This window comes from Lepisma saccharinum, chromosome 2 (genome assembly GCF_977018435.1).
Source record: "Lepisma saccharinum chromosome 2, izLepSacc3.1, whole genome shotgun sequence".
Taxonomy (NCBI): Eukaryota; Metazoa; Arthropoda; class Insecta; order Zygentoma; family Lepismatidae; genus Lepisma; species Lepisma saccharinum.
Window position 1 is genome coordinate 84,181,980 of NC_139230.1, and position 16,417 is coordinate 84,198,396.

The 16,417-nt window shown below is 38.6% G+C and overlaps 1 long non-coding RNA gene across 1 annotated transcript; it reads right to left on the reverse strand.

Moving 5' to 3' along the window:
- Nucleotides 1-243: 243 nt before the first annotated feature.
- LOC145984457 (uncharacterized) lies at nucleotides 244-6,664 on the reverse strand. The gene is made up of 3 exons (XR_014441318.1): nucleotides 6,578-6,664; nucleotides 3,916-4,063; nucleotides 244-465 (listed from the first exon to the last, which is right to left on the reverse strand). It is a non-coding gene; the product is annotated as an uncharacterized LOC145984457 (long non-coding RNA).
- Nucleotides 6,665-16,417: the final 9,753 nt, after the last annotated feature.

The window sequence follows — 16,417 nt, forward strand, 5'->3', positions numbered from 1 at the left end:
GTATTTTTTAACATGCAGCGTAATGTTCAATGAACGTTGCAGAGAAAGAAAAGTTAATGGAAAAACATTATGAATCTTCCTTTAATGGCATGAAATTTCCAATATGGATTTTCACCCTACATTATACTACTCGAATGCACAAGTACACAAAATTATATATGAACACAGGGAGGTTTACTTTGATTTTACATGATATGGCTAGAATTGTCAAAAGTAATTTAAACTAAATGTTATACACAAGGAATTATTTCTTCCAAACATAACACATACATTAACACTGACAAATTTATTAGAAATTTATTGTACAGCTCTTATTAAAAAATGATTACATATAAAAGTTGCTTGTAGGCACAGATACATTATTGATGATAAAAACACTTCAAAATAATTGCAGTCAGAGTACCACTTGATTTAAAGAAAGCATAGATTCTTCTTGGCCCTCAGCCTTTGAAAGTTTCCAGAAATCTAAAACGAAAAAAAACAAACATAAAATATAGTTTGCTGGTTGGTTGGTCAGTTTACAAAATTCTATGTAACAATGTTGCAAATTCTAGTAGACACTTCTAAACACTTATGACCAACTTCAACTTGCATTGCGGATTATGGAAGTTCAAAACTATTAATATTTTCCACCCAACCCCCTAAAAAAAATAGAAACTTCAGTTTCCCTCCTTGTCAGGGAGGGACCACAGTGACTCAGAGTATTCCAAGCAAGTGGTGATGTATCTTCACCACCTAGTGCAGTGGTTCTCAATCTTTGTAAGACAACAGCCTCTTTTAATAACAGTTGAAATCCTGCCCAAACAATTAACCCCTTTCTATTTTTTAAATTTATACATTCATTTGCACCCTAGATTTTTGAAATATTAATAAATAATGGCATAAATGTAAATAATAAAAGCTTGTTCTGTCTATGCTTGTTGACAAAAGTAAAATTGGAATTAAATTAATTGGTAACCACTGGACCTCTTATTACCTGGTACGATTTATGTTAGGGCCTAATACCCAGCTACAGCCAGCAATGAAGAGTACTGGCCTAGTGCACAGTGGTCTATAAAACATAAGGTGTATTCCAAAAGTCTTAACGAAACTAACGCATTCAACGAAAATAACTGGGCTCATGAATCTGGTGAAACCAGTTATTTTACAGACTTATGGGACACTCTATGCGGAAGCGCAGGTGCAGCGTTTTGATTTAGAGACAGTTTCCACATGAAGTCCAGTGGAAGCAATGTCCCTATGGCAAAAATAAACTCTACTTTGGACACTGTTACTCATTTTAATCGCATTCCAAGAACAGTTAAGGTATACTCATCTTGTGCATGTGGCTTCATATCGCTATCTGTTAAAATTATAATACATTTTCCAAACTAGTGCAGTTTGAATCCATCAGCATGCACGTTTTCCGTAAGCAGCAGACGATTCTCACCAAACAAACCAGCCTCCTGGCTCGTACGTTTGGTGAATCTCGTTCTTGCACGAAATGAGACTTTTGGAACAGCATAATGAAACTTATGGGACAGCCAGTTACCATAACTCATTTAACACGTTAAGCTTGTGTAACTTTTGAAACGTGTCCAAATTGGCCTTCTCTCAGAAAAAAGAAATTGTGTAAGTACACTTTATGCCCAGACATGAAGATTGGGACTGAATCCACACTGTGCCTTCATTGGGGATTGAATCTGGAACACCTTGATTACAAGGATGCACAAGCCATTACTTGTCATCAGGGAGTACAATTCCTTCACATAACTTTCATCAATATGCTGGTCTTTTTCCTAAAACAATACTCGCAATTGCAAGTAATTCTGGTATCAACAGGTCACATTAAAACAGTCTTGAAGTGAGAGGGAGATATGGGGGTATCCCCCAGCTAGCAGAAATTCTTGCTAAGCATTCCCCAGCTGACTCCCAGGCCCAACTAAACACCTCCTCCTCCCAGCCAGTTAAAATTTTGAACATCATGTGCTGCAATAATTATGAAATCTTCTTTCATTATTAAATGGAGTGTGCATATGCATTCTAATGTAAAAGGTGTACAAGTAAGAGTAGTAAAGTTTTTAATTTCCAAAAACCTCTAAGCAGTTGATTATAACATTCGTTTGAAATTTTATCACATGAAACTATACATTTGGCACACTGATCTCTGTCACAGAGTGGTTGGCATGGTGGGCTAGAACCCCAGGTCTAGAGAGTTTGGAATCCTGGCCTAGCATGGGTGTTCTTTATAATGAAATTATATTGTACATACATAAGAAGCACCAACACGTGAAAGTTTGTTTTAATTTCATTTTATGTTCAGAAGGACTCAAAGTTTTAAAATGGAATGTCAACCACAGTGCAATATGTCTCCATTGAAAATCAAACCTGTTACACCTTAATTACAAGACAAGTGTTACCATTATGTCACTGGTATGCACACACACATATGAACGTATGGCAAAAACAAATTAGTAAAAGAAGCAACGGCCAAAATCTGTCTCTTGACTGCTACACCATGTAGAATATTTTAGCTTGTTCCAAATTAAGACATTATGAATCTCTAAACTCACAACTGATACTGCAAGTAAAATAGGTTAGCCTCAACTGGCAAAAATTTAAAATTTTCATTTTTTTTCTAACTTTCCAGCTTTCTTGAGACTTTAATATTTAGAAAAGATAAAAATGAAAGCAGAAGTAATAAACTTAACTAACAGCCAAAAGACAGAAAAAAGGTAGATATATTATTTCTATATAGCTATATCTGTGCTTTCATTCCATGTTGTGATATTAACAATACATCATTAGCAGGATTTTTTAAAACAGGTATACGTAAATATCTTATTTCATGTGAAGTTCTGCAAGATGAATGACTAGGATATTCATAATATTGCCTGTACATCTTATGAAATGCTCTTTTAAGGGCACCACAAAATCTGACCTCATGCACCAATCAACTTGAGCATATGGTTGTTTATCTTCAACTTGCAAGACAGAAAAGGGTGAGGTGGTAGAAAGAGGCACTTTTACTATTCTGGGCTACACAATTGCTTCCTTGTATTTACATTAACTCATCGTATATTTAAACAATTACCAGAGATACATGCAATTTGTGAGGTATCAGTGAATAAATGTGTTTTATAGACATAATATATTTTGCCAATATTATGATAATCGATTGATTTGGTGTTTTTAATCCAATTAATGCAGAGTAATGCTAATCGGGACTGGACCTACAGATTAGGGTGGGATCCAAATCACTATGTGCTTCCACCAGGTATTGAACTCGGGACCCCTTGCCAATATCATAACATTACGAAACTAATATATCATAAAAGTACAGTCACAATACGGTATATCCTTTGGCCAATACTGTTAATACGTATAAATAGCATTGAAAATACTGCATACACCAGTACAAAATATGGAAATGAAGCTCTTGGGAAAGATATATGTGTGCATCACTCATGTGTGAGCCTACCATGTTGCATTTGCCTTGAGGCACATGGCAATAGTTTGACTTTCTCTTTAAACTGCAGGACCAGTTACAATTAGCCTATTTGTGCATAAAGTAAGTAAAAAAAACCTTAACAATGATCTGTGATATACCACTTGATACGAGGTTTGTTGATCTCAGGAGAGACTTCAAATAAACAACAATGAAAAATATAAAGTGCCTTGTAACGATTGGAAATGTTCGCCGTGCATTTGAAAGAGGAAAATATACTATTTAATGCTACAGAAATCTTAACAAAACCCACACATGCACAGTTAACCTACTCATATCCAGAGAGGATTTTTACCTGGTGAGTTATCAATTCCTACTGTTAAACTTTATTCTCAAAAAAAATTTAATTTGTACAAAGTATTGATCACTTTTAATAGTTTAGAAATGTTATAATTATTTATTCATAAAGCAATTAGACAAATGCTTACCAATGTATATCTCAGTTTGTGCTGTAGCACAGGCCAATGATTCATGTGTAATTCTGCCACTTTTGATATTTCCTTTTTCTTCATTCTCCAGCAGGTATTGTGAAAATGCTCTAATGTTCATGGTTCACTGCTATTGGCCACTAGTCATCTTTAAGATAAACAAAAAAGGAAATATTAAACTATACTTTCCACTCTGATACATTTCTAAACTTTAATAACAATATAAATAATAGTGAAATATGTATACTATCAACCACAGGTATGAGAACAACATTACGAGTGAAAAAAAATGTAAAAACACAATGTTCTTATTTGAGAATTCATAAACAAATTCTAAATTGTCATTTTTCTCAATGAGAATAAAAGTAAAGAAAAAAAGGCTACGCTCAAATTTCTATTGATTCCTGCCAATATTCATTCTTCATTATTTCTCTGAATGAAAGTTTGTCGGTAGGCTAATCAAGACTGAGCCTACCAATGTGTGTCTAAAAATTATGGGAGAAGTATTCACACATGAGTAGGTTATGCAGTTAGTTTTAGTCTTCCCTCTTTCAATTACATTTAATTCACATATATCTTCATGATTTTATTATGATTTGATATACATGTTTAAACATTTCAAGTACAATTGTGAAATGGCATTCCCGTTGTGCTTGAAACATACCATTTCAGAATACATTCTAACTACCATAACTACTTAAACATATGTTTCATGATTCTGTACTCTAAAATCTTCTGATACCACCATTAAAACACTTTACCTTTGTGTGGTATGTTGGTGGAGTGGGGGCCAACAAAATAAAGGGGCACAACAAATTTTCAGAGTAACTACTTTCACCAGTATTTTATTTCATCAAGTACTTTCTATATTTCACACATTGCCAATGTTTTGTAGGTAAAATCAATGGCACTAAGCATAAATAAAATTACCGTAATAGAGTTTATGAAGAGAGCCATTCGATCTAACTGCTTAACATACTAAGCATAGGGATTTTGCACAGATTATACATATATAAAGAGAGACACTGAACCTAACAATCAAAGCAAACAAGCACTAAATTGAATGTTCATGCAAAACAAGTAACTGTATTACATATGAACCAAAACTGAAGAAATAAATATTTCTTGAGGAAAACCAAAGGAAATACTGAGGTGGGAGAACATTTCTAATCACCTTACTATTTACTTTGCACCTGGCAACCATTTTTGTGGTAAAAACTTGGAAATAACCGAGTAGGCACAGGGAACATTATGACATACTACCCATGATGCACCATTTTTATGCGCACAAGATTAAAATACTTATGTTGTGGAATGTTGCTGAGTGAAAGAATAAAAATGCAATACAAATTTCAAAAATTTCATTTCACGCTGTTTGACCTTTTCATCACAATAATGTGTTAACCCTCTCAAGGAAATGAAATATTCTTCATGCTTTATGAGGATTGTGTTGTTCCCTTGCTTATAGCCTGCAGAAATGTGTTAATGTGAAGAAAAGTACAAGTGTTACTTGTTACTTTAACATGAAGCAGAACAGTAAGACTGCAGAATATGGGCTGCTTAGGAGAAACGTGGTTGGACAAGAATGAATATAGAGAAATGCATTGCTCTTAGTAGCAGGAAAAAACATTTGTCAATGCTATTGGAACCCAACCTAACAGGCCTAACCTAACCTTGTAAGCATTCCTCGTCTGAAATAATGAAAGAAACTCGAATTCTGCGAAACGAAGGGTCTCACTTATCACACAAAGCATTTATATTGTAGGCTGGCTTGGTTTAATTCTCTTAGCGCAAAGAATAATTTTTCATTGTATTTATGCTAATGGAACCTAACCTAACAGGCATTCCTCGTCTGACGTTGGAACACAAGGTAGGAAAACTCTTGTGCTGAGAGGAAGACCCCGAAACAAATGACAGCAACTGTGCGTAAACAACATGGACGCGAACGAATGGAGAAATGCATTGCTTTTAGTAGCAGGAAAAACATTTTTTACGCACAATAATATAATAGTAATCGGAAAAGTAACACCGGAAAATGGAAGTAGAAGGTACGTACTTTCAGGGGATATAAATTTTGTTCGTCTATTTAGAGGAAAAAAGCACTTATGCTGACCATATTTTGGGATTAGATATATCCGTTATTTGTGTTTTCCGCATGCTGGAAATAATTTTATATTACGTAAAACATCGAACTCTGTTGTTCTAAAAAAAAACAAAGCAATTCTCGAGGGAGTACAGTGGAACAACGAACCCCATAATGTAACAAGATGCAGTATGTGATAGAAACTAACACGGTACACGTTGCACTGCTACGCCAGTAGCTTACAATCAAAAGGTATATTGTTATACAAATTATCTTAACTGTTGGGGAAATGCCTGCTTGGCCCAGATCACCTAACCCGAGGATCGAACCCAGGTTGTCCGTATGGTAGTCAAGATGCTAGCCTATATCAACTGAGCTATTGCGCGTATGTTAACGTAAAACACGCTTGCACCACTTGTGATATATTGTATTTTATATTCAGCATGATCAGATATTACATATTTGCATAAGACAAAACCACCTCAAAATTTGCATACGCCTGTATTTATACATTTCTATAATTTACACTTCCTACTTAACATATTTAACAACATTTAACATCAATACTGTTACACTTACCAGCAAATGTAGATATCACGGTTTCAAATCCCCACAACTTTAAAATAAAATCGAAGATCTTCGATCCCTTTCTTTCGGGATCCGCCATGTTTGTTTTTGTCACACTTGCCAGTACAAACATCAGGTTTGTTTCCGACAAGCAACAAATATGTTTCAGTGTAACAAGAGATTGTCACGGTGCACAATGCATGTTTCGGTGAAACGAAATAAGGTTAAACAAATAGTTTTGTTAAGGGAACTCAACCAAATGGTTTATGTAAACAGTTGCACTGTAGGAGTAACAAAACTTTGTTTAACCGTAAGAAATTTTCTCCAGCAAAATATATTTTGCCCCTGCAACTAATCTGTTCTTTCAGTGTACTATTTTGGAATGATGAACATTTCCTAAGGTGAAAAAATGCATTTCTAACTAAGATAATGTCTATTTCTTACATTTAAGAGTACTTACTGTTACTTGTTATTTCGATTCTGTAACACATCATGGCGGGCGATAGCGTACTGGTTCAGGGCGCGTTGTGAGAGTGTTTTGTCGATGTATGCAGTGTTGCAACCTCGTTCACCGGAAAATACCTACTATCGTGCCCGGATTTGAAATTATGCTAATACCTCACAAACCATTGACGTTAGCCTCACAAACCATTGACGTTAGCTCCAAAAACCATTCACGTTAGCCTTAAAAAAACATTTTCCATAAGGCTAGGTTAAGTTAGGTTAGGCAAGCATAGTTAAAAAAAAATAAAAAATTAAAAATACTTGACACGTCATGTTCTAGTGAAAACACGGCGAGTTTGAAACACTGACTATGGAGTTACGTCATCTTAACACACGAACATTGTGCTCTCGTGCAGAAAGCAAATGGCGGCAGCAGAAACAGCGTGTCGTACAGAGATTTTCGCAGAAAACAACATGTATTCGCATTAAAATGGATCAAAACTACATTCACGAACTTCCACAACGCTACAGAAAATGATTTTCGTAAGTACTTTCTCCTGTAAATTTGAAGAAATCCGTGTCCCCTATACAATAATGTTACCGAAAAATGTATTAAGTAACTAAGCTCATGATATTTATTATTATACACAATGCCCTATCAGATAACTTAATAGTAACATATGTTTTCTTTGTATTAAGCAGTCATTTTCCCCTCGTATTTTCGTCTATTTTGTTTTGGGTTACAATAATTTTAAAATTATAATTCCTGTAAATAAGGAAGCCCTAGAGGTTGCGAGACATGAAACAGAATATAAAATATTTTTTGTAATAAGTATTCTTCTCGATAATCTATGTATAAAATTGTATATTTATGTATAAGTTGTATATTTTAATGAAACCCTTCTCGTACTTTTTTGAAATATATTCCCCAATACGAACTAGTCAATTAAATTGCATAAACCTCACAACATTCGAAGTGCTAAAATTGTGGTGTTTACATTAAGTTACCACATTATATTTATATTTCATTGACACTTCTTTGCTCATAAAATACTTATTGTGAAATTTACTTTGAAGTCCATGAAGAACTAATTACAATTCATAACTTATATATCATTATTACAACACTAGCAGATTAATTTACTGCGATATTACACACAGAGCACATTCTATTTATTACAGCCAACAAACCAGATAAAGTACATACATACATATGTGGCTGTTCAGCAGTGTTTACTATTTACTTCAAAATAGTATTTGCGTCGGTTGTGAAAGTAAAATAACAGTATCACAGTAGGAAAATTATACATACGAACTATTTATTTAAAACAATAATAATTAGTAGACTCTTCACTCAACAAATAAAAAAATTGCCCCAATCATTTATACCTGCATCGGTCGAATATTTTTCTTCTTTAAGCTGCCTTCAATAAACAGTCGAACATATATTGCCTTTCTTCTTCTACTTCCTACTTCAGCGGGCAGTGTGCTCCTCAATTCAAATTGTTAGTTTTATGGTATTAACGATGGATTTAGACTGTTTCTAATTCTGTCGGGAAGTGAATAAGAGAAAGCTCTCACACGATCATTAAGTAAAGAAGCTAGAAGTCGATGGCGAAGTGAGGACGTATCTAACTGCCGTGTGAGACTGGCTTTAGTTTCACAGCACTGATTATTTATCTATCATGTTCCGACATAATTTCTGAGGTTAAGATGAAATTAAACTTGCAATTCAATGTAATAGTAGCACGTTCAGCATCAAATTTCGAAGTACACGAGGAAATATTTCCTTGCAACCCTTACCTTAAAACTTTAAAAGGGGTGTAAAGAGCCCCTTGAGAAAGATTAAAAGTGCAAGTTGTAAAGGGATCTTCAGCAGAACATGCTTAACACATTAGGAAAGGTAAGGGTAGTCTAAAATGGGGCGAATGGGAGAGGAAAGAAGAGTTTACAGGATTCTAGTTGAGAAACCTGATGGTGGGAGACCTGTAAGAAGGCCAAGACGAAGATGGAGATATATCGTTGAGATATGATATGATAAAAAGGTCTTTATTTAAGCAGGTGTGTGTTTTTGTCTCATGGGCTGTTCTTAGAACCAAGTTTTGTCAGAGATACAATAAATCAATGGAAACAAAGAAAGAGAATAAAACATCATGATCATGATAACACAATGAAGATAATATAAAGATTATACAATGATAAAATAATGCATTGAATTGATTAGTATGTATACTGTGGAGTAAAGATAAGTAATAAATAAGTCATTAGTAGTGCATTGTTGGAGAAGGGGAGTGATAGGTATGCGTTATATGATGTGTAAGTGCAGATCTAAAGGAAATCAGTAAGAATGGGAAAGATTGGATTGATCTTGCCCAGGATAGGGACAGATGGAAGGTTCGTGTTGTTGCAGCCATAAACCGTTGGGTTTGAGAATGCTAGAGAGTGAGTGAGTGAAGGAACATCCTCAAGAAACAGTGGAAAAGGCCCACTCTGCCCAAAAACCTAAAAACATTTGCTAAAACACTGTCATCGTCTCCCTGCTTGGACGAAAATTTTGCTACAGCTATATTTCTTCTCAGCATTTTGAGTTAAATTTTGAATGTGGCAACAGCGTAAAAAAATGTAGAAAAATTGTGTGCTTCATCGTCATTGTTTTGTGTGGTATTTGAAAATAATTCAGTGATGCCTCCTAACTGTGTAAATTCAACCAATTTGTTTTGCTATGTGTGCGGTGAGTTCACGACAAAATGCCAACGAAACTCAATTACACCAATACAGAGGCGCCGACTTGTCAAAATTATTGGGGGGCTCTGATCACTGAAATAAATTAATGAATGACTCACTCTTTCCCTTTTTTAAGTTTTGGCTTCAGTGTTCTGAATCTCGTAAAATTCAATGAATTCCTCAAAAATATCAAAATTTTTATTCACAGTTCGAATGCAGAATGTCAATTGTACACGGATGGATGTGTCACAAGTTTCGGCAACCATAATTTTAATATCTGCTACCACGGAGGGCAAAACAGATGTCTCTAATATATCAACGATCTCGTTCTGGATGTCATGTGAGAGCCATTTGTAACCCGAACTCAAATCTACTCCCCTAGTTCATGCACATCGTCTTTTGAAACGCTTTTTAGTAAAAATGTTAACAATACTCATAATTATATACTTAGTATATAGTAATAAGTCATGTTTTTCTGTCTCTGGTCATAGCCCTCCCAAAGTTGATGGTTTAACGGTCTCAGCCCCCAAAGTTGATGGTCTAGAACATTTCAAATGTGTATTTAAAGTTAAGTTCATGTGGCACAATTCAGAGTAAACTTTAGAAGAGAAACCAAATAATAATAAGATCCTCTTAAGCAAAATTATTTGGGGGCTCTGCTCCCACATCGTTAACATTGGGGGGGCTCGAGCCCCCCCAAGCCCCATGGAGTCGGCGCCTATGCACCAATAGTGAAGAAAGCTTACGAGCTATATTTCGGATGCAAAATCGGAGACCAAGATAAAGGGTGGGCTCCTCATGTGTGTTGCAAATGCTCGCGATATTTACGAGGGTGGTTACATAGTACCCATCTATCCATGCCCTTTGTTGTTCCCATGGTATGGCGCGAACCTCGAGATCACGTTACTGATTGTTACTTTTGTTTAACTAATGTTACGGGATTCTCAAGAAAATCCAAAAATATCCTACAGTATCCAAATTTGCCTTCTGCGATAAGACCAGTGCAACATGATGAGACATTACCTGTTCCAAAGCCACCAGGAAGAGGAAACAGAAACTTCCTCAGATGAACCGATATCTTCTCTCGGGCATGATTTGAACCTTACAAAGAAAGAAGTGGAACTGCTGGGTTCAAGACTGTAAGGGTGGAACCTGTAGGAAACAGGGACAAGTATTACATTCAGAAAACGTCAACTAAAATTTTCTTCCTCTTTTCTATGAGTGGGTCCCTGGTATACTGCAACAATGTCACTGGATTAATGCAGGAGTTGGGAGAAAACTATAAATCAGACGAATGGAGGTTGTTCACCGATGCGTCAAAAACTATCTTGAAGGCGGTCCTCCTGCATAATGGAAATGAGAAAAATTCAGTACCAGTTCCTCATGCGAGTGAAATGAAGGAAACATATGAAAACATTGCTTTGATTCTCACAAGTGTTAGCTACGACAAACACCAGTGGAAAATCTGTGCTGATCTGAAGTTACTGGTAATTCTTTTGCGGATGCAATCAGTATTCACGAAATTCTATTGTTTCCTCTGTCTATGGGACCAGTGGCGCAGGTGGGTACAAAATTTGGGCGGGTACAAAATTCGAGCTCTATACACACATGCGCGCATATATATATATATATATATATATATATATATATATATATATACATACACTGCTCGCCATTAAAATTGCAACACCCAGAAGGAAATGAGATAGAAACACGAAACTTGGCAAATATGTAGTTCATAATAAGATAAGAAAATGATTACAATTAGAGCTCGGTGGTGTGACATGTGACACGTAGAACATGGTTGCATAACCCCAAGGAGCTAGTAGCGTGTACAGCCTCCACGGGCGGCAATAACTGCTGCAACACGGCGAGGCATGGACAGAATGAGTCTATCGATGTCTGCTTGCGGTATGGCGTCCCAAGCGGCTTCCACACGGTGCCAGAGGTCTTCAACATTACGTGCCGGAAACCTGAGTTGGGCCAGCCGGCGACCCACCATGGACCAGACATGTTCAATTGGCGACATATCCGGCGAACGTGCTAGCCAAGGAAGCAGGGGCACGTGGTTAGCTTCCATAAATGCGAGGACATTCCTTGCAACATGGGGGCGCGCGTTATTCTGTCGAAAAGTGGCATTATGCAGTGCATGGATTAATGGGACAGCAACAGGGGTGAGAACCTGTGTGATGTATCGTTGGCTGTGCAATGTCCCTTGAATGCGTACGAGACGCGAACGAACACCTATGGCGATGGCACCCCATACCATGATACCCAATGAAGGCCCTGTGTGATGATGCATGATCCAGGCGTCATGAAGCCTAGTGCCACCGGTGCCGCCACACGCATGTACGTCCATCATGATGTTGTATACAGAAGCGGGATTCATCAGAGAACACTACAGCATTCCACTCCGCCATCCATGCACGACTGTCTTGGCACCATCTCAGACGCAAACGCCTATGCTCTAGCGTCAGAGGAATCCGCAACAGTGGGCGCCGGGAAAAAATTCCCCGGTTCGCCAAACGACGAAGCACGGTTCGTGGGGACACTGGACGTTGTAAAACATCCCGTACTTCACGCGCAATCCTCGTTGACGTGGCCGTTCTGTCTGTAAGGGCCATGCGTATCAGACGTCTGTCCTCTCGTTCCGTCGTCCGACGCGGACGTTGTGAACCTCTACGTCGCTCTACAGTGCCTTCCTGGACCCACTGGTTCCATACACGGATCACTGTGGATGCATTCCGTCCTACACGGGCACCGATCTCACGGTAGGATAATCCGCATTCACGGTATGCAACAATTCGGCCGCGATCGAACTGGGAAACCTGCTGGAATCGCTGCCGTATTCGACGACGTGGCATTGCTGATCGATTTTAACACACTACACTCACGACCATGCACTTTCACTGCTCTTCTGCACCTATCTGACCTGCTACAGGTACCACTTACCAGATGGCGTGGCAGGCGCACATGACGCATGAAGGCCTTGAACACCTAATCATTTCCTTCTGCACCTCTCCTCTACACACTGTACACATTTCGTCCGATTCTGATTACTCCTTCTGGGTGTTGCATTTTTAATGGCGAGCAGTTTATATACAGGGTGACTGGTAATTAGATGTATTCCCTGAAAGGGGCTAAAGTAGAGACAATTTGCAATAAATTTGACCATATGATACCCCGTCAGAAAATTACAACCTTAGTGACAATGAAGTTCGACCAGTCACAAATATAGGAGTGCGTTGTGAAAGAAGAAGAACACATGCATATGCTGAACATATTTTATTCAGCAGGCTACATGGAACAAAGGAAAACATAAATTTCCGCTGCAACGCAGCAATGTAAGGTGTCCACACAAAATAAAACATTTTCGTCCATCTACACGTGACATTGAAGTTCGACCACTGTTAGAGGGGATCCTGTTTACCATGGTGTGACGCCGCCCCGTCGGCGAATAACTGTGGCAATGCGTCGGGGCATGCTGCGAACGAGTCGTTCAAGGTATTCCACATCGATTCGGTGCCATTCCTCCTGCAGGCAGGCGATAAGAGCAGCCACTGTCGTGGGTCCCCTCTGTTGCACACGTCGCTTAAGAACACGCCACACATTCTCAATGGGCGAGAGGTCGGGACTCGATGGTGGCCATGGCAGAGTTCGCACGTGATGGCGAGTCAACCATTCTCTTGTCAGCCGCGCTGTATGAGGCCTGGCATTGTCGTGTTGAAAGATGAGACGCCGCCTGTGGAACAGGTGCCTTCGCACTGTGGGAAGATGCCGCTCCAGTATGCGTGTATAGGCGTGTGCATTCACAATGCCCTCACAGACGTGTAGTGGGCCAACCCCAGATGCCGTCATGCATCCCCATACCATCACTGACGCAGGTTTCTGTACCCGACGTGCATAACATTTTGCTTCATTCTGTTCCTCCTTCCGACAAATGACTGTTTTCCGTATTTTCCCATACACAACATTGAAAATGGATTCGTCCGTCCACAAAACCCTGTTACACTGCCGAAATGTCCATCCCCGGTACATTCGTGCCCACCGTAGTCGATTGCCTTTGTTCAACATGGAAAAGAAGGGTTTACGTTTCGCCTTGTACACTCGGTAACCGCATCGCTGTAAGTAACGGCGAATGGTTCTGGTTGACACTTCAATGTGAAAGCGTTCTCGAGTCCACAGTCGTAAGTCGGCCACAGAAACATGATTGTTGGTCTGGATATAGCGCCTAAATATCCGTAGGTCACGCACGCTCAGCAGGCGTTTTCGACCGGGGGCCTTACCTGGTTCTGTAGTACCCGTATTTTGGTGGTGTTTGCTGATGCAGTGGACGGTTGACTTGGGTAAGTTCAGTTGGCGCCCTATTTCCCGTTCACTGAGTCCATCCAGTTGCAACTCCACCACTCTTCTCCTCACGGTGTTGTCAATAGGTTTGCCCCTTGCCATGGTGATGATGCACTGCGGTTCCTCGGTGCACAGCACGCGCTTATATATGGCGGACTCCCTTATCGTGTCCGTGACGTCATGATTCCGTCGAATGCGCCACTATCTGGAATTATTTCCGTATGGGTCTGGTGCCTGGTCGAAGTTCAATGTCACGCGTGTGGTTCCCCGTTTTCGTTCTTTACGTGACCTTGGGTGCAACATGCTGGGATCACGATTCTTGCCTGCTCACACGCCTCCTCTTACACACATGCGTCATTTATGAGGGTCACCCATTCCACCGCCTATGCCTCTGTGCATTTAATCACGTATTCCTTTCTGGTCGAACTTCATTGTCACCAAGGTTGTAGTAGTTTTCGAGATAATCGAATTTCAATTGTTTTTTTAACCCTACAGCGCATGGCGTTGCCATTTGGCTACATCAACTTTACTGCATCATAGTTATGTCATCTAATCGCTAGATGGCAGTTGTATGGCTTCTTTTTATTCTCTGAAATATGAGTTTGCCGTTTGTAGCACTGAATGTCATGAATTGAACCTAAAGGCTCATTAATGTTAAATAATGTACTATGACCGCGTTAGTCAAGGTCATGGTTATTTTACGAATTATTTAGTATTTTTATGTACAATAAAATGACATTGAGACATGAGAGAGAGAGTGTCAACGCGAGTGACTGTGTCTGAAGTACGCCGCAGGCTGCGTGCTTGCATACGTAACCGGGGGAGGCAATTTTAACAGGATTTGTAGTTTTTGTAACAGTTAATTCTGACAGCCTGGAATCATGAGAATGGTAAATAACATTATTATTTCACTCATTTTCGTTCCTTTATTTCTCACAACCGACAACTTCTTTTCACTTTACAAAGAGGTCTACAACGCGCCTTCTCCGCTTTAATTCAGATTTTTCCCCCAACCCGTGTGCCAGTTGACAACATTTGTATATTTTTGGAGAGCTTATGAAATGAGGAAGTTTTTTCCGTAATTCTTACGCTAAGTGTGTTACCAATTTTTTTTTTTAATAATCCTCTTCGATTTAAACGATAATTTCCAAATTTCTTCATGACGTGTGCACCAATGACTGTTTCTTTCTATGGGTATGAGAATTATGCGCATGAATTTTTTCCCCTAGTCACTCATTCGTCAGCTGTTATCAGCGTGTCGATTAAGTGTCCAGGGTGTAGTAGTTTTTTCACAATTATTAGTTTTTTGGTTGCAAGTCGGAATATTTCACGAAAATCTACAAACTGGAATAACTCGAAACCCATTGATTTCCGACCCCCGGTGCATAGGGTCAAATTTGTTGCAAATGTGCTCTAGTATTAGCCCTTTCCAGGAATAGGTCGAATTACCAATCACCCTGTATACCGAGTGTCATTTTAATGGCGCCCACGGACCACGGAAACGTATAGAGAACATCAAACAAACAACTTTTCTCAGTAACATTTTTCTCGTTGGTGCATCGTTTCGGCGCTACAGTCGTTCAAAATAGCCCATTTTGCCGCCTGAATGCTGGCAACCACACACATTTGATTCCATTTGTGACGTCATATCCCGTCGTGAAGCGATGCTTTCCAGGGTTGCTAGGAACACACATATTCTGTGAAAAATGACATACCTACAACCAGCCCCATTATGTACCGTAAAACAAAACCAGAAAACACGTTCTGTAAAGAAAGAAAATAGAATTCAAGTGGAAGTAGTCATATCGAATTTTGTCTTAGCTTACATATCAAATATTTGCAAATCTAGTTACAAAGTTGATATCTACAATTTAGCCTATCCACTTCGTCCTTCTGATACTAGTTGTCTGTGACACACTGAACAGATGACAAAATAGAAATGAAAGAACTCAAAATTTCAAAGGTAAGCAACACATAATATAATGTATATTCAGGGCATTATGAGGCATGGAACAAAAATGGTTGAAAATGCAGGGATATAAATAGTAATAAAACAAACTCTCCGACGACTGTCTTTATCTACCTACCGGATACACATGTAATAGTTTGCAACTATGAACAGGGCAGTATATTCGCTACTGATTCATCATTAGATTGTTACTGTGGTTGTACGTGTTTTAGCCGTAATGTAACAACGTGAACCTCAGATACTTCCGTTATCAGCACAAAAGTACCACAAGGCATCTGGACACAAACCTGTAGATATCAACCTTGCAACGAGATTTGCAAATATGAACAGCCACATGTAAGTTGTAAGTACAATAAAATTTATTGTTG